This window comes from Schistocerca cancellata, chromosome 3 (assembly GCF_023864275.1).
Source record: "Schistocerca cancellata isolate TAMUIC-IGC-003103 chromosome 3, iqSchCanc2.1, whole genome shotgun sequence".
Classification (NCBI taxonomy): domain Eukaryota; kingdom Metazoa; phylum Arthropoda; class Insecta; order Orthoptera; family Acrididae; genus Schistocerca; species Schistocerca cancellata.
Genome location: NC_064628.1, coordinates 173199660 through 173224789, shown reverse-complemented (window position 1 = coordinate 173224789; position 25130 = coordinate 173199660).

Genomic DNA, 25130 nt, shown 5'->3' with positions numbered 1-25130 from the left:
TAGCTCATATGTATATACCATATTCATCCACATCCTCATTGGGATGTTCAGGTAAACGTAACTTCCAATTTTTCCACAATAAATTAGTTCTCTGGTACACTGCGCCTTTTTTGACAAAATAATATTCTCTTACTTTGGGCCCCTGTTTTTCTTCCCCCTTTTTCTTTACCATAGCCGAAATAGAATCTTTGTCTTGTTCGTTGGTGATGTCTCTCAAGATTTTCCAAACCCCACTTTTGTGCTCTGTCCCTTTCATGGAAAACAAACTTATTTCTCTGGAATCTGATTCGCTCTTTTCTTCTTGTTCCATTCCTAATGGCTATTGTGACACTGCATCTGACACCAAAGTGTCTTTGCATGACTATAATGTATATCAAACTGGAATTCTTGAAGAGCACTGGCCTATCAGGCAAGTCTACCATGTGTCCATCGGCAACTCGTAATAAACGACAGTGCCTGGTGGTCTGTGTATATGTTTACTTTCCTCCCTGTCAAATAGCATCGTAGCTTTTTCAAGACCCACACTATTCCTAATGTTTCTTTTTCAGCAACTGTGTAGTTACATTCATATTTTGTTCACACTATGCTAGCCGAAGTAACTGGTCTCTGTTCCACATCATTCCCAGTCTAAATGACTTGGAATGGATGTACTCCAATTCCTAAATCAGAACTGAAAACAGATACACAAAGCTCCTTACCTAACTTTGAGTGAAACGTTATTCCACCTTTATAGAGAGCCTCCTTAATATTATCAAATTCTTTCTGACGCTGTTTGTCCACGAATCATGGGTCATTCTTCACAGTGTAATTTAGTATGGCTGTCATATTTAGTGACTGTTCATTCACGAACTTGTAATACAATTTACAGAGACTGAGGTAAGACGTTAGTGGTTTCATGTTGCTTGGTGGTGGGAATCCTTTGGTAGCTTCCAGTTTAGCAAGATTCTGGTTAAAGTCTTCTGCTGATGTAATATGTCCCAAAAATTGAATTCTCCTTTTTCCAAATTCGGATTTGACTTAATTAATTGTGGCAGTACCTCTTTGAAAGACCTCAGTTCTTCGTCCAGCATTCAACTGCTGGCTGCAGTTAAAATGTCATTCATATACAGCGTGAGTTTAGATAATTGCTCCTCTCCAAGAATGCAATCTAAGGCTGGTGTTAATGTGGCTACTGAAATATTTAGTCCAAAAGGCAATACCTTAAACTGATAGCATCTGGCCTTATGTATGAAAGCTGTAATTATACTACAACTTCCAGCCAGTTTTATCTGCCAATAGCTACAGTTAGGTCAAGACTAGATAATTTACTAGCACCCTCAAATTTCTGTATTATTTCTTCCAATCTATCGTTCTCAGATTTTAATACCTCACATAGTACCCTAACGCCCAGTGTAACTAGTACTGAACCATCTGTTTTGGTAATATATACTATAGGTTACAGTACTGACTGGTTCATCACTCTGTAATGTGTAAATAAATCCTTTGTATTTCTTTGTTACGGCCTCCGTTTTTGTTGCTGGCATTACATGTGTTCTCAATATAAAGATCTGATGTGGCTTGACATTCAATTCATAAGGTTTTCCATTAATCCTGGTCTATCAGAAAATGCTTCTTTGTATTTTACCACCACATTTTCTAGCTCTCTTTTTTCCATCTGCATCAATAACATCAACACTCTTTACTTTAGTCTGTATTTCCTTTACTATCTCAGAACAAACGTCACTCTGATTCTGATTCCCATTTCTCTGTGGAATATCTTCCTCTTTATCCACTTCTCACTAAAACACTCATGCATTGTGCTTAGATAGTGCTTATCATGCTTGGTACTAACCACATTATCAAATTTAATTTGTCTCTGAGAACCATTTACTGTTTGGGTCATATTACCTTTTCCCAAATACATAATTGCTGCATGGTCCACCAACAAACCCGTCCCTATTGTCAATCTAGTACAAAGCTTTGGAACCTCCATAGCACAAATCTCCAACAACATTCGTTGAACATTTACCTCTAGTAACGTCTGATTCATTATTTTCTGACTTTTTCCTCCTGCTGCACCTATAACTCTGTCTCCTTGTAACAGCAATACTGGTACCTCACTCCTACATCTTATTTTGTCATAGAGCCCCTACGCCACAACACATAAATCATTACCTGTATCAGTAACAGCAGTTACTATAATCGCATTAATTTACGTGCCTACAACCAGTTGGTATTCCTCTTTACTACATTTATTTCATCTCCTCCAAAAACAATGTCTGTAGTATTCCCAGAACTTTTCCTTATTGACCTCTACATAGTCAATGCTCCATCACTTATCTGACCTTGTGTTCAGACCTCACAGAAACTCATGTCTAGCTTTCCGTTTCCTGGTCTCCCTTGTTGAGATTTCTTTCTGTCCTGTCAATATTACGTTTCTCATTTTATTCATGACGTCGCCTGTTGCTGTGATTATTATTACACTCAGGTTCCAGCCTCCTCTGCCACATCTGTTGAACCCATTGCCATGTCCCTCACCGTCTCTCCCATCTTGATGGTCCCTCTGCTCGTTATGGGTCCTGCTTTGTTCCTTCAGATTACCACTTTCTCTCGATCTCTAATTTACTTCTCTCCAGACATTACTTGATGTTTCCTCCCCTGAAATTCAATCCAGCTGATCTAAAGCTTCTAAAATATCTTCTGTTTTCTTTGCCGATATCCCAGTTTATTTTTTCTGAACACTGCCTGTTATTTTGACCAGTACTAAAGGAATAGGTCTTCCTCACTAAGTGGGTTTTCTAAATACAAGTTATTCTGGCCGAAACTTTGAAAATAATATTTGTAGCTGTCATACTCACCGGCTAATAAATTTCTCCCGAGGAAGATGCTATTTCTAATATTGCACTGAGTACTGTTAGACCAGTACCTGTCGGAGACTTTTTTGATAAATTCGTCATATATCCGACACGATTCGCCATCTTTCATTACTCATGAAAGAGCTTTTCCTCTAATTCTTCTCGTAACATATCCTATTTTCCTCTTCTCGTCCCATTTTTGTGGTGATAGACCCTGGAACTGTTTCATAAATGCTTTAGGATGAAGTTTCCCTTTTGCCGAAAAATTATGTAAAGTACAAACTTTTAAATAGCGAACTTCATCTGTTTTACTATTATATACAGCAATAATATATTTTGATTTTGAATATATTTTCTTTTGAAACCTTCTGGCAAAAATCTCAGTGCCTCTGCTAATAAAATCACTGAATATCTTTTTTGTATTTGTTTCTATTGGAGATATTCCGTTAGACAAAGCTGTCTCAGTTTCATCTACTTTCTCATTACATTGGAGATCGATGATTACATTTTTCAGTCTCCTAAAGAAAATTATCATCTAAAATTTTCACAATCTGCTCTTTAATAAATACTGTGGTATACTAAGAATAATTTCCACTGCTGGTTCGTTTTTACAAATTTTGAGCCACTGTGAGCTGTCACTTGATTATAATCTGAATTTTTTCATCTACTAGTTGGAAATTTCGGTTCGTATCCCTAATACACTCCTGGAAATTGAAATAAGAACACCGTGAATTCATTGTCCCAGGAAGGGGAAACTTTATTGACACATTCCTGGGGTCAGATACATCACATGATCACACTGACAGAACCACAGGCACATAGACACAGGCAACAGAGCATGCACAATGTCGGCACTAGTACAGTGTATATCCAGCAATGCAGGCTGCTATTCTCCCATGGAGACGATCGTAGAGATGCTGGATGTAGTCCTGTGGAACGGCTTGCCATGCCATTTCCACCTGGCGCCTCAGTTGGACCAGCGTTCGTGCTGGACGTGCAGACCGCGTGAGACGACGCTTCATCCAGTCCCAAACATGCTCAATGGGGGACAGATCCGGAGATCTTGCTGGCCAGGGTAGTTGACTTACACCTTCTAGAGCACGTTGGGTGGCACGGGATACATGCGGACGTGCATTGTCCAGTTGGAACAGCAAGTTCCCTTGCCGGTCTAGGAATGGTAGAACGATGGGTTCGATGACGGTTTGTATGTACCGTGCACTATTCAGTGTTCCCTCGACGATCACCAGTGGTGTACGGCCAGTGTAGGAGATCGCTCCCCACACCATGATGCCGGGTGTTGGCCCTGTGTGCCTCGGTCGTATGCAGTCCTGATTGTGGCGCTCACCTGCACGGCGCCAAACACGCATACGACCATCATTGGCACCAAGGCAGAAGCGACTCTCATCGCTGAAGACGACACGTCTCCAATCGTCCCTCCATTCACGCCTGTCGCGACACCACTGGAGGCGGGCTGCACGATGTTGGGGCGTGAGCGGAAGACGGCCTAACGGTGTGCGGGACCGTAGCCCAGTTTCATGGAGACGGTTGCGAATGGTCCTCGCCGATACCCCAGGAGCAACAGTGTCCCTAATTTGCTGGGAAGTGGCGGTGCGGTCCCCTACGGCACTGCGTAGGATCCTACGGTCTTGGCGTGCATCCGTGCGTCGCTGCGGTCCGGTCCCAGGTCGACGGGCACGTGCACCTTCCGCCGACCACTGGCGACAACATCGATGTACTGTGGAAACCTCACGCCCCACGTGTTGAGCAATTCGGCGGTACGTCCACCCGGCCTCCCGCATGCCCACTATACGTCCTCGCTCAAAGTCCGTCAACTGCACATACGGTTCACGTCCACGCTGTCGCGGCATGCTACCAGTGTTAAAGACTGCGATGGAGCTCCGTATGCCACGGCAAACTGGCTGACACTGACGGCGGCGGTGCACAAATGCTGCGCAGCTAGCGCCATTCGACGGCCAACACCGCGGTTCCTGGTGTGTCCGCTGTGCCGTGCGTGTGATCATTGCTTGTACAGCCCTCTCGCAGTGTCCGGAGCAAGTATGGTGCGTCTGACACACCGGTGTCAATGTGTTCTTTTTTCCGTTTCCAGGAGTGTATATGTATCCTGCCTATTAGCTATGCCCTTGTTCATTTCTTTCATTATTTTTAACAACCGTTCCTTAGTGTCTCCAGTATGTTACACTATTATCTTATTAGTTGCTTCGATTTTTTGGTTATTTTCTCTAGTTTCTTGTTAGTTGCTGTAGCAGTTTCTTCTGTTTTGCTGTCGTCGTTTCCAGTTTTTGTATTAATTGTATGGTTTCTGTAGCACGGCTGAAAACATGGCTTGAATTTTTCGTCCTGAACTATTGATTTCGTTAGGTTCATTTGCTGTCTCAGATTTTTCTTAACCACAGCCTGAGTGTCTGACCCAGCAGCATTTTCTGTGGCTCTAAAGTGTTTAATAGCATTTCCTGCCCCTCATTTGCTATAATTTCATTCAACCTCACCACAGGGCCTTCTTTCGATTTGCAAGCTGAAATACATCACGTGTCTCTGAAAAGTTAGAGGTCTCCTCAGCCATACTCTGACTAATATTTGGCTGGCTCATTTCACTTTCAGTTGTCCTTATGCTTATAAGCAACATAAACTATATGCGACAGAAGTCTATCACTTTAAATTACTATGAAAGTTTTGTCTTTTACTGAGGGCAGTAACGCTCCGCTGCCTCGGCATGCGTCGAACTCAGCAACTCAGCTACCTGTTCTCTGTTGTTGTCTTGTGCAGAATTGCCGTCCATGCGATGCCGTCGCTTCGCGTTGTTTCCTCTGGTTACGCGACTTTCCTTACCACGTTGGACGTCCTTATCTTCTTACTTATGCTATTAAACTTATCACTTTACGTAGCAAACTTCCAGCATTACTTAACACAAACAGTTCTCATTTTAATAACTTCTAACTGTTATTGTTCACGTCCCGCTTCATTTCTCGTCGCATTCTGCATCGAAATCTCACTTCCTATTTTGCATATAAATTTGTAATAAACAGTTTCTTCCGCCGCAAGTTATTTTTCTACAGCTGTAAGTCACTCACAAAATGGTACATGGAAGACAAATCCACTGCAAATTATCAAAATTGCAACAACGTGCAAGAAGCATCCATTGTACTCGATAAAAATATGCGAGAAATTCATCTCTCCTCAAGGGATGCCAAATGCAAGAACCCCACCTGCAGTAAACCTGCAGTAATGTCCCAGATCAGCATGTGATACCGTAGATGGTGGTATACGGGGCGTTCAGTTTACAACTGTAAACGCCTTCCTGCCCGAGTTTTGCGACATTTAAACCACTCCGCCCTTGAACTGACTTAATGAGCCGCCGTTTAGGAATTCTTCCTAGCTGTTGTGTGGAGGTGCTCTCCTAGGAGCGTCGTTGCATTCTGAAAGTGCATAACTACTCTCTGTCTTTTACACAACGGAGTAGGAAGAAGTTTCTTGTGCAAATAATTTTTAAAGCGAATTTCACTGTGGTGAAATGAACTTGTTCACACTGATTATAAGCTGGCAATTAACGGTATGAGAGCATGGTCTACCGCGCGACTAGATCGAAAGGCATCCTGTCGACGATCGCCGACTGTGGCCCACAGTCTGTAACTTGAGCATACAATCGTTATAATTGGTATAAGATCGTACACCTTCGGTTATGCCAAAGTTATTCATTTATTTATTTATATCAAAGTTTTCTAGCATTGTGAAATCACTGACAGATCCTATTTAAGACCTGTAGGCTCCTCCTAACGTCTGAGTGTTAAAAGGCAACTTTTGTTAGGAAAAATTTATTAATAACAATTACTTGATTCGCTCCAGAATAAATGTACTTTACCTACGTTTCTCTTTGCTGTCGTCATGAGCGCTTTCTCCATCGGCCCCCGATCCCACCCTTTCTGAAAGCGCCTGATGGCCAACGGCCTCTGCTAGCCAATATGGGAACCTACTATTCACTCCACACTCCATACGTAAAGCAGCGTGGATGCATTTACGTATGTGAAATACCAAAACCAGAAATCAAGTAAAATGATCTCTTATCAGCACATAAAGGGTATTTGCAAAGAATGATAATGACCACACGCACTAACTACATTTCAGTGACACGTTCTTCCAGCACACGAACAGAATACAGCTTGTAACGAACTGAAACTACACCAGAATGAAATATGCTCCCTTCCTCCCTTCCTCTTTCCATCCACCTTGTTACTACTAGCACGGGCTAAAATTAGAGGCAAAAGGTACACAGCTCTTGTTGCATGAAACTTCGTCACACTGTCTACCACACCCGGGATTTCGAAGGCTATATGGGAAGGGATTGATAAGAATGCTAATAAGTATGATTAATGATAACCACCCTTCCCCCACAAACATTCACTACTGGCCATTAAAATTGACGCAACACGAAGATGACGTGCTACAGACGCGAAATTTAACCGACAGGAAGAAGATGCTGTGATATGCAAATGATTAGCTCTTCAGAGCATTCACACCAGGTTGGCGCCAGTGGCGACACCTACAACGTGATGAGATGAGGAAAGTTTCCAACCGACTTCTCGTACACAAACAGCAGTTGACCGGCGTTGCCTGGTGAAACGTTGTTGTGATGCGTCGTGTAAGAAGGAGAAATGCGTACCATCACGTTTCCGACTTTGATAAAGGTCGGATTGTAGCCTATCACGATTGCGGTTTATCGTATCGCGACATTGCTGCTCGTGTTGGTCGAGACCCAAAGAGTGTTAGCTGAATATGGAATCGGTTGGTTCAGGAGGGTAATACGGAACGCCGTGCTGGATCCCGACGGCCTCGTATTACAAGCATTCGAGATGACAGGCATCTTATCCGCATAGCTGTAACGGATTGTGCAGTCAAGTCTCGATCCCTGAGTCAACAGATTGGGGCGTTTGCAAGAAAACAACCATCTGCACGAACAGTTCGACGACGTTTACAGCATCATGGACTATCAGCTCGGAGACCATGTTGGCGGTTACCCTACACGCTGCATCACAGACAGGAGCGCCTGCGATGGTGTACTCAACGACGAACCTGGGTGCACGAACGGCAATACGTCATTTCTGCGGATGAATCCAGGTTCTGTGTGCAGCATCATGATGGTCGTATCCGTGTTTGGTGACATCGCGGTGAACGCACATTGGAAGCGTGTATTGGTCATCTCCATACTGGCTTATCTCCCGGCGTGATGGTATGGGGTGTCATTGGTTACACGTCTCGGTCACCTCTTGTTCGCATTGACGGCACTTTGAACAGTGGACGGTACGATTCAGATGTGTTACGACCCGTGGCTCTACCCTTCATTCGATCCCTGCGAAACTGTGTATTTCAGCAGGACATAGCACGACCGCAGGTCCTGTACGGGCCTTTCTGGATACAGAAAATGTTCGACTGCTGCCCTGGCCAGCACATTCTCCAGATCTCTCACCAATTCAAAACGTCTGGTCAATGGTGGCCGAGCAACTGGCTCGTCACAATACGCCAGTCACTACTCTTGATGAACTGTGGTATCGTGTTGTAGCTGCATGGGCAGCTGTACCTGTACACGCCATCCAAGCTCTGTTTGACTCAATGTCCAGGCGTGTCAAGGCCGTTATTATGGCCAGTGGTGGTTGCTTTTGGTACTGATTTCTCAGGATCTATACACCCGAACTGCGTGAAAATGTAATCACATGTCAGTTCTAGTATTACATATTTGTCCAATGAATACCCGTTCATCATCTGCATTTCTTCTAGGTGCAGCAATTTTAATGGCCAGTAGTGTATATTTCATCCCAGTTACAATTCCACTGTTGGCTAATGTAACAATCCACTGATCCTGCACTAAGTGTGCGATGTCGTGGTGGCTCACATGGCACCCTCTGACAGGAGGGAAGCCCACAGCATCAGAGTATGTCTACAGGAACAGAAGGTGGGCGGTAGCTGCGGCTAGCTTCTTCCTAGTTTCGATTGTCGATTACTCCCTGGCCCCACCAGTTAGGCTTCCACAGGGACAGATGATGAATGTCGCGCACAGATTCATATCAATCTTGACTCCAACTGCAGCAATGAGGTTTGCAGCGGCAAATTCCTCCTGGTAGGACTCGTTGTTCCATCAGAGTTCCAAGATGGTCTCCACTAACAGACGATAGGCCAACATAGGTCCATCCTCCAGGTTGGTAGGCTGTGAAATGAGTACAAACAGATGAATGCACCATACAGGTGTCATATGTATACAGAAACTATCTTGTGCGCATTGTTATTCCAATGAGATGATGACTTGATTTGTCCTGTTATCCTGCACTGCAGAAGGGGGAAAACGTATAGCAGAAGAAAAATAAGTAGTTACAAAATGTAGCAATAGATGGCGATGTAAGCACCATAATTTAATAGTAGTCGATTACAAATGACAAATTAATCATACAACAATGAATAAGGTGTACGTTTGATATTAAACAAACTGTACTACTCAGTGTGCATGGTTGTATAAATGAGTTACTGTTAGTTACGTAAGACCATCCACCACATCAAACTCGCATCACATCAAAAGGGAAAAATCGGGTTTTAATTGTCCTGAGACCAAAAGTCACATAAAAAGCATCAGTCACATCGGTTTTAAATTGTCCTGAGGCCAAAAGCCGCATACAAAGCATCAATCACGTAGGTTCTTAACTGTCCTGAGGCCATAAACCGCATAAAAAGCATGAATCAAAATCAAATTGGATTATTAATTTCCATGTGACTGGCGCAAAACATTTTCAATATGCTGTCCACCGTTTCCTGCAACAAGCAGAAATCGAGAAACAGCATGTTCCACAATTGACTGAAGTGTTTCCACGGTCACTTTCGGAATGTGTTGCGCAATGCGTGCCTTCAATGTAGCTAAGTTTGCAGTCGGAACACTGAACACAACATCTTTCAGATAGCCCCACAGTCAGAAGACACACGGATTAAGATCAGGTGATTGGGACAGCCAGGCTGTAGAGAAATGACGGCTGATAATTCCAGCATTTTCCGAAATGGCGCCTCAGTAGCTGCCTAACTGGATTTGCAATGTACGGAGGTTCCCACCTTGCATAAAAATAGTCCCATCCACACATCCACGTTTTTGGAGAGCTGGAATGACGTTGTTGCGCAAAAGATACTCATAGCGTTTACCAGTGACGGTACAGGTAACAGGATCGTAAGCACCTGTCTCTTCTAATAAATATGGCCCTATGATAAATGATGCCGTAAACCCGCACCACACAGCGACCTTTTCAGGATGAAGTGGTACTGGTTGATTTGCGTGTGTATTTTCCGTTGCCCATATTCGACAATTCTGTGTACTGACATATCCTGTCAGACGGAAGTGGGCTTCATCTGTCCACAAAATCTTCCGCGGCCAATCGTTGACCACTTCCATGCGAACAAAAAATTCTAAAGAAAGGTCTCTCTTGCCGTGCAGGTCAACAGGAAGTAACTCGTGCACATGAGTAATTTTGAATGGATAGCAAAGAAGGATGTTTCGTAGGATTTTACGCACCGTTGTCACGGGTATCTCCAATGTTCGGGCAATTCTCCGAGCACTACAGGTTTGCACACCACCACTCGTTTCCTCCTGCATTGCTGCGGTCGCAGCTTCCACTGACGTCGAATCAATTCGTTTCCTCCCTCTTTGCACACCAAAAGAACCCGCCTTTTCGAATTTCCGAATTATTTTCTCCAGACCCACGGCAGTCGTCGGACCAAAGCCCTTATTCAAACACTTCAGTGTCCGGAAGTTCTGCAGAGCGACGTGTGCACAGTCGTCGTTCTTGTAATACAGTTTTACAAGCAGAGCGAGATCCTGCATTGAAACAGTCACGGCGAAAGTCGCAGAAGCGGAAGGAGGAAAACCCGTGTACCCGGCGTTTTTATAACAACTTCAAAGGTTCGTGCGCATGACAGGTGTTTTCATTTATCTATTCTGACACATACAGCGCAGGCATCTATTGATAAATTTTCACACTAGATTTTTCTTCTGCCATAGGTTTTCGTCCTTCTCCGATAATTTTGACGTGATTCTACCAGCGATGTTACTTCTACAGCGTTTTGAAAGTTGAATTATAATCACCGTGTACTTACATTTTTAAAATAATACTTGTTGTGTCTTGAATAGGAACTGAAATACTTTTTCTAATATTTATTTTCAATTCAGTTACCAATGATATTCATGCAATATCCAACTTAGTTGTATTAGTACAGCAATATATTTGAGAGTAAAACCTCCAAATAAGTACAATGAAAATAGTGACAAATATTACATCGTTACAGGTGCATAAAGAGTTGTTAAAGTCTAGGATAGGAAACATTTCTACAAAAAATTATTATGTCTATATTTTTCATTTCCTATGCATATTACTATCTGATTTGCATATTCCAAATTTTATAAAAAATTGTAAAGAGTAACTAAGTGTGTGGATGTCAGTTTTCTGTCTTTTTACAGCACAGAAGAATAACTGGCATTAAATTATCTGTACTTAAGAAACTATATTCTTTTCGATTCTTCCCGTCCTTCTCAATTTACCTACCCATAATCTTTTCTTTGCTAATAATGGTGTCCCTACAGACATACAACAAACCAAGATTTGCTATGTGGTTTTCCTCGCAACTGTTTCTCAAACATGTCTTAATGATTTTTAGTGTCAAGGAAGATGTTTCTGCAGTTGTAGCCGACATGGGAAGAGAAGAAAGGACCAGTATTATCGAGCTAAGGGAAAATTCCTGGAGTGCAAAACTTCAAACATCCTGGCAAAAGCCTTTTGCTTGTACCTTCCCTTTCCATTTTGCTACCCACAGCTTGAGCTTTGCCTTCAGATTAGAGATGCAGACACTTTCGTCCTCCCTAATTACTCAGTGGCACTTTGCGGCACTTTCCGAAATGGCGCTTCAACAGCTGCTTAACTGTATTTGCAATGTGTGGCACTTTTTGCAGCTCTCATCGTTCACCAATGGACTTCGTTGGAGATGAGAAGATTTTTAGATGAGGTGTATTGCTATTGTAGGAAATGGGACCATATTTCTAGAATCTGTTTTCTACATCAGATTAGGCATAAAGCCATTGACCTACAAATATATTTCTGTACTTGGTGAAACAACGTGGGCCCTGTCAACTTGTTGATGTGTGATGCTGGTTGCTTGAATGATGCTTCCTGTAATATCTGCCAGTTTTTGGGTTTTATCATACAGCAGGCTGAATTCTACAACCACATTTTCTCACATTGTTATCAAAACTGAGACAGTATCGGTCCGTATTGCTAACATCAAGAGCTTCTTTTCGTAAAAACCAACGGAGAGATAATGCTTGGCAGAGCACTCAAAGGCTATGATGAATTCTCCATTGCTGACTGCATATAAAAAAGGGTCCGTACTGTTACGCTAGGGGTGACACTTAAAAAATTGTAGCCATTGTCAAATCTCCTGAAGACACGACGAGATTTGTCGAGGTTTTTTTTTTTTTTTTTTTTTTTAGAATAATTACTACTGACAGATACCTTTCTACGTACTTTGTTTCACACATGGAGATAAGCTGGTTCTCTACATGCATTATGCGTACAGCGCTCCTTTTTGGCAAAGCAGCAAAAAAAAAAAGACAACTTTTGTAACGAACCGAAGTGAGATCCACACAAACTGCACAACAGAGCACTTAGACAACTAAAATGAATGAAACAAGGGACTTGTTCAGGATTTTTTTTTTTTTTTTTTTTAGTGATTGCCACCACAATCACAGAACTCATGACGTGACGGACCAGCCATCAATTGCAATAGCACTATATTCATTAAGATCGAGATTAATGCTTCTCGTAGTATGTAACACAGTTTTACCTTATCTGGGGATCTTTACTCTCTTCATCTGCTTTTCCTTTGTCAAATGTATGAGATTATCTTGACATCCGAACAATCAGGATGAATATAGCATGACAAAGATTTGCTATTACTGTGATTTTTGTTAATAAATAAATATATCCCGTAAAAATGCTTTATTTTCAACCCTATCAAACAATAGGAGCACTCACAGTTTATAATATGCCAACAATTACACTTGCAACAGAACGGTCTAGTAACAGTCTGAACGTTTCTCAAATTAGTAGGGAATTTCAGAATTGACAATTTGATAGGACATCAACTCTGTAAATTGACTTCAATGGCAATTTGGTAGCATACTAAAGCTGAATTTGATAGAATTGTCTGTAAAAATAGTAATTTGCTAGCATGTAAATTGAGGAAATTGGTAGAACTGGTTGCAAAAATAGTAAATTGGTAAAACACCAAATCCGGGAGTTGTTAAAATAGGTAGAAGAGACCAAAATGCAGATGTACCAGACAAAAACGAGTTGATGCTTGTCAACTACATTCATTATTGCAGATGTGCATTTACATTAAAATACCCGATTGCAGTGCAATATTTAGACAGCCAATACATGAGTATTGAGACTGCTGTAGCTGCTCCTACTTAAAATGTACACAGTAGCCCACCGGCCCGCTTCATGACAGACGCACACAAGCTAGCTGTGAGCAATATCCAATATGATGCATGCGCCAGCCACCGCGATTTCCTGCTGATTTACGTGCATTTCACTAAACAGGAACAGCCGCGCCATCCACCAGATGTGAAGCGCGATATCGACATCACTTCACAGCATTTTTTTAATTTTTTTTATTTTTTTTCAGTCTTCTGACTGCGGCTCGCCACGAATTCCTCTCCTTTGCTAACCTCTTCATCTCAGAGTAGCACTTGCAACCTACGTCCTTAATTATTTGCTGGATGTATTCCAGTCTCTATCTTCCTCTACAGTTTTACCCTCTACGACTCCATCTTTTACCATGAAAGTCATTCCCTCATGTCTTAAAAGATGTCCTACCATCCTGTCCCTTCTTCTTATCAGTGTTTTCCACATATTGGTTTCCTCTCCGATTCTGCGTAGAACTTCCTCATTCCTTACCTTATCAGTCCACCTAATTTTCATCATTCGTCTGTAGCACCACATCTCAAATGCTTCGATACTCGTCTGTTCCAGTTTTTCCACAGTCCATGTTTCACTACCACACAATACTGTACTGCAGACATACATTCTCAGAAATTTCTTCCTCAATTTAAAAATGGTTCAAATGGTTCTGAGCACTATGGGACTTAACTGCTGTGGGCATCAGCCCCCTAGAACTTAGAACTACTTAACCTAACTAACCTAAGGACATCACACACATCCATGCCCGAGGCAGGATTCGAACCAGCGACCGTAGCAGCCGCGCGGTTCCAGACTGAAATGCCTAGAACCGCTCGGCCACAACGGCCGGCCGAGTAAGAGTTATGTATGTGTTATTTATTTCTCTATAAAACCTTCTATATACAATACAAATGACAATGTCATCATGGCCGAGTGGATGAAACCATCTTATCCCAAGGGTCTTAAGTAAGTGGTACACTACCTGCAAATAGCCTTCTTGGGTTCGCGTCGGAACATATTGTGGAGATCCCAGAATATTCCTTCGAGATGTGTGTTAGATATCTTCATGTGGTGACAGATGCTGCTGTCACTGCTGCAAGACGCGGCTGATAATCCCGTGGCGGCATCAAAATTTACGAGAACAGGGCCGGCACGCATGTGCCGGGAAGACTCCCGCATCTGGTGGAAAGCGGCGCTCATAGTGCCGACTGCTGGTAGCCGCAGAAAGGCCTTCCGTGCGTGTGCTGTGGGCAACGACGGCGGTGCCGGACGATCCTGTGATTAAAAGCTGAATTAAATTCCAGCAGTGCGCTGCGTCGAGTCACGAATCGGAATTTCTTGTTTTTCCTGTCTTAATTTAATAGCAGCCAATGCTGGATTTCAGGCAGCGCTTAATTGAAAATCTGCCTCTGTTGATAAGGTTGTGCCCCGCTTGGACATGTATGGCCTCCGTACGCACAAAGTCCCAGAAAGACTGCGCTGAGAATAAAAACTTCCTTCTCGTAGAAAATGCACCACCCCACGTCCAATCAGTGCTCCAATACAGTTAATTTACGAAATTGTTCCAGGCGTGTATGATGATGGTGTTCAATACAATGTCCTGGCGTGATTGAGCAAGTCTGTCTAATATATCATTCCCCGTATTAGTATGGGATATTATACAGGGTGTTCGGAAATTCCCGTTACAACCTTCTGGGACTTGTAGAGGGGAGTGAGTATATCATGATTATAGGAATCCGAGTGCGGAGAGGTACCGTTTCCGTGCTACAGCCATTTGAAAAAACTAAGTTTCCTAGTTAGGTATGCAACAGGGCAGTCATGATGTGGGGTGGTTGCGTAGGATCGGCTGATGTTATTTAATTCCTGTCCTACCTCTCCCACCTGTTTCGAGCCTCATTCACGAATGTGAGAGTGTTAATGTCAAAGCTCACGGTAATGCAAGGGTTTCTCGTCGCCTTTATCTACACCTTATTCCACAATGTCAAACTCCGCCGCACACCATTTTCGGCACAGTTATGTGATGGCTTCGAGCCACGGTACCTTCACCGTCAGCAGGCTTAGCTGTGGTGCTCTGAGGTAATGCCAAACATCCGAACTATAAGAGGAAATGGTTCATCACGTTGAAGAGAATCCATTAGCGAGTACACTTTCTATTTATTTGGCTATTCATGAAAAAATGATCAAATGTGTGTGAAATCTTATGGGACTTAACTGCTAAGATCATCAGTCCCTAAGCTTACACACTACTTAATCTAAATTGTCCTAAGGACAAACACACACACCTATGCCCGAGGGGAGGACTCGAACCTCACCCTGCACCAGCCGCACAGTCCATGACTGCAGCGTCTTAGACAGCACGGCAAATCCCGAGTGGCTGCTATTAATGAATGGAATTGTATAACAAATTATGTATTTGGTAATACTTAATCAATTACTAGCAAAAGTGGTCCATATACCAATATGTTTTCAAACGACTGTAGCACAGAAACGGTACGTTTCCGGACATGGCTTCCAATTCAAAATACTACGTACTCATTCTCCTCTGCAAATCCTGGAGGTTTATAACGAGAATTTCCAAACACTCAGTATGCACTACGTTTACTAAGACCAAGATCGTCTTTGACCGAAAGAACATTTTCCTTAATTTAGCTCGTGGCCGAAAAATACAGTTTGTGTCAGGTCTCTTGAGGACTTTTTCTGTTCTTGAAGACGTACCGCCGAGATACGGCAAGAGAGCCATTGCAATGAGTGTTTCAACATCTTCATTTACGTCCCGACTTTTAACTTTCTTAGAACAGAATGCATGACGTATCAGAATAAACGTTCTGCTGGGACATTGTTCTTAGGTTTTGTAGCTCACCAGGCATGTATCAAAGAGCGTATTACTCAGGACGGCTACGGATTCAGTCCTGAAAGTGCAACTCTGAGTTGGTCTGCGGTAGATTCTATGTTCCAGTGTACCATCGAGTTTTCTTGCAAGTATGACATCCAGGAATGATAAAATATCATATTTTTTCCACTTCCGCGGTAAGCCCCATATTCGGCTGGATCGAGTTGAAACTCTGTAGAAACAAAATTAATATCTCTATCCCGTGGAGCACACCACAAAGGTAACGTCCTAATACCGTCCGAAGCAGGAAGGTTGAAGACATGCCGGCAGCAAGGCGTTTTCCTCAGGTCTTCCTTAAAATACTTGCCCATCATGGGAGTCAGAGGACTTTCCGTCATCGTCCAGTTTTCAAAACACTAGTTATTCAATAAGATTAGGTTAGCTTATGCTTTTCTCAAATTTGTTGCTGAGAAACTCTTAGTCCTGCAGAGCTACTACCGTAAAGAAAGATACAGCATTAAAGCTAAGGAAAACGTCCGACAGTTGTAGCTGAAGCGTCTTCAAGCGTCCGATAAAGTCTTCTGATTCCAAATAAGTTGGTCGCCTATGCCTTAGTACACTTTGGTTTAGCGCCGAAGTCCACTTTCATTTGGATGGGTTCGTCAATAAGCAAAACTGGTGCATTCGGAGGACTGAGAATCCACATTTAGTGATCTGGAAGTCTTTTCATCCTCAACGGGTGATGGTGTGGTGTGCAATGCCAAGTCACGGAATAATCGGTGCGATATTCCTTGATGGCATCGAACGCTAAGAGAAGGTTTTGGAAGATGATTTCACCCCCCGTTACGCAAAGTGAGCCTGGTATGGACAAGACGCGTTTCATGCAAGACGTAGCTCAAGCCCATCGAAACAGGAGAGTGTTTGATTTCCTGGAGGAGCACTTTGGCGATCGCATCCTGGCTCTGCGGTACCCGGAGTCCACTGGCATAGGCCTCGATTGGCCGTCATATTCTGCAGATCTGAATACATACGACTCCTTTTTGTGGGGCTATATTAAAGACAAGGTGTACAGAAATAACCCCGAAACCTTTGCTGAGCTGAAAACAGCCTTTCAAGAGGTCATCGACAGCATCGATTTTCCAGCACTTCAGCGGGTCATGCAGAAATTCTCTACACGTCAGCGCCACGTCATCACCAATGATGGCAGGCATATCGAATATGACATAACCTTAATGTTAATACTTATAGTGACGTTTACAAGAGGAACAAAGTGTGTGCATGGTTTTTTTTTCATACAGTTCAGTAACTATCACCCTGTATCTTCAGTAGGCTGTGTAGTATTGGGGGAACTGCAGCTTGCTGGAGCAGGCCCTTAAAGATTTTGGACAGACCAAAGATCTTCTTGAGAAGCTCTAAAGCTTTTCTCCGATTCTTGCCAGTGGGATCGTCTCTTAGCTTGCGATAAGCAGGATCGTCGAGCAGTGCCTCTATCTTGCGGTTGTATTCACCTCATGGAGAAGGTAATTTATATCGCAAGCCATATGTAATCTTGCAAAGCAATATTCATTCCTCTTTTTGGTATTCTAGACATAAATACGTGCTTTTGCAGCAGCAATGAATATCCGAAAAGAAATTAAACTGGAGCTTGCCCCCATTACCTGGATCAAAAAAGGGTGTACATATCAAAATGAAATAGACACCCTAGTGCATTAACAAAACTTCTTTTCTCCATGTCAGAAAAATGGCTCAGAATGATACACAGTAAAAGTTCCGTATCACTCTGCAACTTACTCGCCCCACGATGTCAGGTGTTTCCCTTATTGGCAAGTAAAATAACGAGGACCTGGTCATCTCTTAAGTCTCGTAGAGCCTTCCTTTCTGCTGAACAGACATTAAATAGTTTTGGGGGGGACTCATTTTAAAATACGGCTTTTGTCCATCGTAATCTCTTTTACAGTGTCACAGGGAAGTTTCAGATTTGCCTGTGCTATCCCAGCTATCAGATGTATGAATGAAACATTGTGAGATTGGCACAATACGGTCCGACAGCAAACCCAAGAAGACGGTTTGCAATAGATCCGTCGGGAAAGCTTGAAAAGTCATTACCCCATCTATCAACAGCAAACGAAAGACGCCTGAAAATTTGGCACCTGTTGCACTTGGTGCTCAGCTGCAGTTAACTTTACGTCTTTAGGAACCTTAGGAGTATCCATTTCTTCTAGAGACTTCGAAACCATCGTGAATAATAAAGACATCTGTTAAAATACAAATGCTTCGTTTTATTGTTGTAACGTGGCGAACAGACAGGAGGGAGAATCGGAAAAAGTATTCAAGCGTATTCGACAAACGTAAATTAACCAAGGATTAAGTGTACCTAAATTCAGAGTATTTTCCATAAGATAACTTACAGCTTGACTGGAAAAATAACAATGTCAGTCTCCTGTACGTTATGTTCCCAAAATATCGCTCTTGTTACAATGAGGGTGATGAATTTGGCTGCATACTCAGTCCTAAGAAGTTTAAAAAAGGGGAACCCACAATGGTGATTAATTGCTCTAATCTAAATGACGCCTTAAACGTGGAGCTGTAGACGAGCGTATTGAATATGAATCATCACAAAACGTCCCTACAGGCACTGCAGCATATGTATTATTGTTACACAACCGTATCATAAGTTACTCACCTCTCAAAGGTGGAACAAAGTGTAGTATAAATGTAGATGCATCCCACCAAATGCACCATACCTCAAAACGCCTCAGAGTGCAAATATTAATCACAATGGGCAGGGTCTTTAGGTGTGTGAACCATTTGTGTTTCAAGATGTTGCACCGACTGTATTCTCCAACACCGGACATTAATTAACGAAGTATTCCACAATCGTTGGTTCACCCAAACCATTGAGTACAGTACAATGTGCATTGCACGTCTTACTTGTTATTGTTACGGAAAACGGTGTAATGACGAGGGTCTGTCGTATGAGAACAGGGTGACATCGCTATGCATTTACTGTCACAGAAATAGTATAGTTTACGTCAAAGGCAATGAAAAACTGTTGTGGCTGCGTATCCTCAAGAGTCAACCAAAATGTAATCTCGAGGAGTGCAATTGCCCAACAGTTCGAAGATTCAAGCAAATGTATGGTGGCAACAACAGCTGCTGTTATATGTGCGCATCAAGAAATGTAAAATTTCTTTAAGTTTGATTATCATTAAATAATTTTCTTGTATAAAATGGTTAGTATCTATTTATTCGCTACACACATTCCGCCGCCTATCTCACAGGCTTAAAATTAGAGCTTAACATATGTTGCTTACGCTGCTCACAAAGAATTGAAAAAATAATTTAAGAGACTTCATCTTTATTATACTGGAAATGAAAGCCTGCTACCGCATTCCAATGTGGGCCTTTCTATATAGGGTACATTCCCAATCACTGAATAAGTGAATTGATGTACTCACCTCATCTGAAAAGTCGACTCTTTTCTTAGCCTCCATGCTCTGCTCTGGCAGGCCCAACTGCAGATGATGTCTGATGAGGGTGAGTCTCAATGGCCAACTACGCTTAGGCCCCACGTCCTCAGACGATACTACATACATTGCGTGAACATGCTTGCTAATGTTGTGACACTAACTGAGCTCTCCAAATTACGCATATGCATATGCATATGCGTGAATTCTCTGCACTCTTCATAGTGCAATGAATGTTGTGGCATTATTTGCGTTTCCGAAAATTACGCATATGTGCAGCGACTGATGCCATAATGTGAAATACCATCTTGTAGTCATACTTCTTTTTGCAGGACTGACCTGTCGGAATGTGTCATAAACACGCCAGAGCTATGCGCAAGCTATCAGTTACCTTATCAGCATAAGCAAGTTCATCCCCCTTCTGGGAGATATTGCTGCTAAAAAGGCTTGTACCAATGCCCAGAATACTAAAAACGGGGATGAATCTTGCTTTGCAAAGGCCGCTTCTGGCTTCCAATAGAAACTACCCTAAACACACTTTTATTACGGATACATATGAAACAACTGACATTTGTGGGCATTGTAACTTCAGTCCCTGGTATCCTACAACATTCCCAAAAGTGAAAAGACAGAATCCTGATCTTATGGTTCATGTTTACGGTCTGGGTGTAGATGAGACAAAAAGCAAGCCGGAGATGTGAGGCATAAAGTAGTCTGACCTCTCTACTTTTCCAAAGCAACCAGCCAGTGCCACAACCCGTAGATTTACTACTACCGTTCAATGATGAGAAGCATCACAATATCTGGATCAAGAACACGTACCACCCTCATTCCTCTCAGTTGTCAAAACAGTGTGGCGGAAGACATTTTTGCCATACACACCTTAACTCCTTTACTAAGCGTGAGAATTGCTCAAGCCAGGAACTGGTACATGTGGAAACGCCCACTGAGCATAAGAAATTCTTAAAATCGCTTATGGTAGGCCACCACCTGGAGTGTAGTTCCTTGGTTGTACGTACTGACTATTTTTGAATGCTTACTAGTTCCTGTGGTGTGTTGTGAATGTAATCCCACTTTCATAAAATGACATGTACTGTACACTCAAATAACTACAGTCTCACCAAACTTGAATCCTATTCTGAGGATAATTCTTTGAAATGGTTATTCTCTGAGCTTAAAAACTTGATGCTCTTTATGGCAAAAACATTCCAGCGATCAATCGCAGGAGAACGATGTCTTATATGAGCAGGGAGCTGCATGTCTAATTCGTGGACTACCACTGGAGATGAAAGCGAGAACTCCACATAAAGAAGTTCCACCACACAGCTCACAATGCATGCAGCTTGAAATACCATCTGCCGCAACATATACCAATCTTCTTCCAAAATCGTTATGATGCTCACTGCTGCCTGCGCACTTGGGTGATTTTGGGTTGAAGAATGATAAGGTCAGTGTCATACCTGACAATGCAGAAAAGTACATTTCATTCTGGAAACGAATCACACTTAGAACAGTGTTCATTTTCCTGGGTTCATTACCATTCATGCATGCATCTCTTTAGGGCCTTTCTGAAACAATGCATCAAGAAGATATTCATATCACTAGAGTAATATAGCCAAAGAAGAAAGGTTTGAACTTTTTAGGAAGGAGAAATTCCCATGCAAATACACGAGTGTGATGGAGAGGCCTTGTGAAACCACTTTCCCCGATATAGCCTCTTTCATCAGCAAACTCACAGGTTCTGACACACTGGTCGCAGAGTATAGGCATGTGGTGAATGTTTGGCTGGAGTTCATCATCTCTGATTTAGAGGGGTATGTTACATAATACATGGAGACAGCCGAGAACTTGCTCCCATACATTTTTGAGAAATTCCAAAGTATGTGCCCAGTGACATACTCTCTGGACCCACCTTCTGCTGCATCATACTAGTGATTTAATGGGACGCAACGTTAAAGCATTGAACGTTTGATAAGTTGCTCTCTTTCGAATATATGATTCGTGAGTACACTGGCATGCCAAGGAGTATAACCCACAAATGAATGAGGAAGAGAACAGGCCATCTGACGATTTGAGCTACGTCCTTTACTTGCTCTACGGGCATGTCCTGCTACGAAGTCAGCTGCTTGAAGGGTTCTAAAGGTAGTCCAGAGATCAAGCCGTCAGACTGAAAGATGAGACTCAGGATGTTGCTGACGCTGACCTGGGATATGTCCCGGAGGCTGACCTGTAATATCCCATCTACTTGAACGATGTGCAAAGAAACTTGGCGCTATGGCCAGGGCATCTAGTCCCGCGAAGTAGTCCTTTCCCCAAGCTGACGGCAACAGTGGGGAATAATCAGACATTTGTTCTACACTGTAGAAACGTTCAAGCAGCATCAGAGGTTGAAGGAGTACACTGATGTTAATTCCAAAAGGAGGTCTCTCATGATGTGTAATACTTAAAAAATATATAAATTTAAAAGTAATTCAAAGTTCGACAAAACCACGAAGGATGTTAGAAACCAGCCCGAAATTAACTTCGTTTACTGTTGGAATGAGTGTTACCGTGCAACACCTTACGACGCCAGCTATAATTTTAAGCAGGCCACAATCTTCACTGAAGGTCTAGTTGCTGGGGAGATGGTTAGGGTTTCAGTGGAGTTCACAGCGCCTGGCTATATCGGTTTGTGTATTCTGGGCCCTCCAAACTCCACATATAACGATTCCAGTACGAGTTTGTAAAACCAAACTCCGCTAATCCCAAATTACTTTATAAGGATATATGGAACAAATTCATCTACTGGCTAAAAGTTTGCAATCCATATGAATTAATTAAATACAGTTCCAAGGAACTTGAAATGTCTGGATATGCGGCTGATAATTCTTACAGCTTAAGAACTCTGAACAAGAAGGATATCAGTATGAAGAAAAACGAGATAAACTGCTAGCAGAATGTGAGATTGTGGGGCTTAGATAAAAAATGTATGCATACTGTATAGATGCAGATGTCACTCAGAGGCAGGCTAAAGGCGTGCAGCATGCTGCCTCATCAGCTTTTATGATCAAAGGCTATCAGGTGTCTGTGCAGAGGTGATGCATCTCTACATATGGTGCAGCAAGTGTTTATTAATGTGTGTGTGTGTGTGTGTGTGTGTGTGTGTGTGTGTGTGTGTGTGTGTAATATACAGGGTGGATATTACTAAAGCCAAAAAACTGCCAGAACAGGTTCCTGACTGGAAGTGGAGGAAAAAAGGTCCAGTTCTATGAACACATGTCTGGAAATGCACCGTTGCCATAGTAGATGGCAATGATGAAGTACAGCTCCTCTCAACACGTGCCATATGTTCTTTGTGTGTTGCAGGCCGTTGCAGTGTACTGTAAGCAGAAGAATGGTCCAGTATTTGTGTCGGGAACAAACCAACATGGTGTTTGTGTATGGCCAAGGGGATGGAAACGTTCGATAGACAGCATGGCTATACCAAAACAAGTACACACACAGACACCAACCATGTCACACAACTTTTCAATCCCTTTTCGAGCGTTTGTGTGATCATGGGTCCTGTCACACAGACAAATGTGCAGGGAGGGGGGAAACTGTGTGTACACTACATTTGAAGGACCAGGTTCGATATGATATTGAGACAAAGCGTAGTACAAGCTCTAGGTAAGTGCCCACCAACACGGTGTAAGCCAAAGTATTATTATGTGTATACTACATGAGAACCCCTACCATGGATGCCACTATGAACATCTGTTGTGGTGTGGATGCAATGAAGCTCTGTAACGAGTTTTGAGATGATTTGTTGTCTTTCTACACACACCATCCATTTCTGGACACATGTTAATAGCACCTCTCTTCCTCCATTTCCAATCAGGAATCCATCCCTGCAGTCTGATGGTTTTATTGATGTTCACTCTGAATAGATTATGTGTTTGTCATAGTTACGTGTTTGTAAGTATGGATGTAAATGACTGAACGCTATGTGTGCTTCAATATTGTATATTATTACACTATTTGTGCTTGTACATGTGCGTGTCAATGGATGTATGTGTGGTTCTTTCTCCCTCACCTGTGGCTGTTAGTCCCCATAAAGTGCAAATATTATGTATAAAACTTTGTGGTAGAGGTAGTAGCAATATTGTCGATCTCAGCAATCAACTGCTGTTAAATGTATTAAGATTGTAAAAAACTGTGACTTCTATTACTATGATGTATAATTACATGCAGCAGTCAAATGATGCTAGTCATCTGTAAAACAACACGTTGGATTAGTGTGATGTATGTCTGAATACAAGCATTAAAAATTGTAAGTTCCTTTGAAAAAAGTATTACTAATTATATATATATATATATATATATATATATATATATATATATATATATATATATATAAAAAATCAATACATCTCTCAGTTTTACATTGTTGTACAAATAATTCTTTTCTACATGCCTTGAATTAAGCCTGTAGTGTGCTCTGGACTATAGGTGTAATTACATGTACAGCGAACAGCAGGCATCGCCTGTAGGGGAGCGAATGTTAAAAGTAAGGTTTTGAAAACAGCCAAAAGGCGCACTTTGTATTTCTTATATATGGGTTCACTCTTCAAATGAACAAGAGCACCATTATAATGTACAGTTTAAAGTTCGCTGACAGCTCTATAGGTTAGGCTGGCTATGCTATAGCACATAAACCGTCATTTGAGGTAGGTTTAAAGTACAGTAGTAAACAATGACACTAACAGCGCCATATATTAAGTTTAATATATTATAATTTCATCTTTGGTGCTGTCAGTGTCATCATTTACTACTGTACTTTAAACGTACTTTAAACTTAAGTACTACACTACAGGTTTAATCTTTAGAGTTGCCAACCACTTTTAATGCAATATTTAATGCTACATATTTTGTTTATTCTCTTATTAATTTGAAGAGCGAAACCAGTAATTAAAAAATTAAAAAAAACGTGACTTTTAAATAGTCCATTAAATTTAGGGCATGCAGCCCTATATGATCCACCTGCGCATGCGGGTCACAGATGCTGGTCGGCGACAAAGGAAAACGCTTGCACATGCGCCGCCTGTGGCGAAACCGTACAGACATGTGATTCGCTTATCGATGTACGATCGGCCGCGGTGACACCATGATGACTTCTCTGCAGTTTAATTACCCCAAGAGCCGGATTCCATGCTTTGTCCAAATTAAAACCATTATATCTATTTATTGAATTATTATCTAATCTAATCTCTATAACTTCCTTGATGACAGATTCACATCACTGTAATTCATGGAATGCGCTGTTTCAGTACAATGTTCTGCCACATCTGACTTGTCTGGCTGTGATAAGTGTGTGTATCTTCGATGCTCCACACATCTCTCTTGAACGGTGCGTGTTTTTTGTGCAGTACCACCGTGGTGGAGCATATAAGGCCACGCTTGTCATCTGGTCGTGAGTCTTGTGACTCACTATTTTGATGGCCGGACGATACGCGGCCGAAATATCAGTGGAGGAAATTTTATT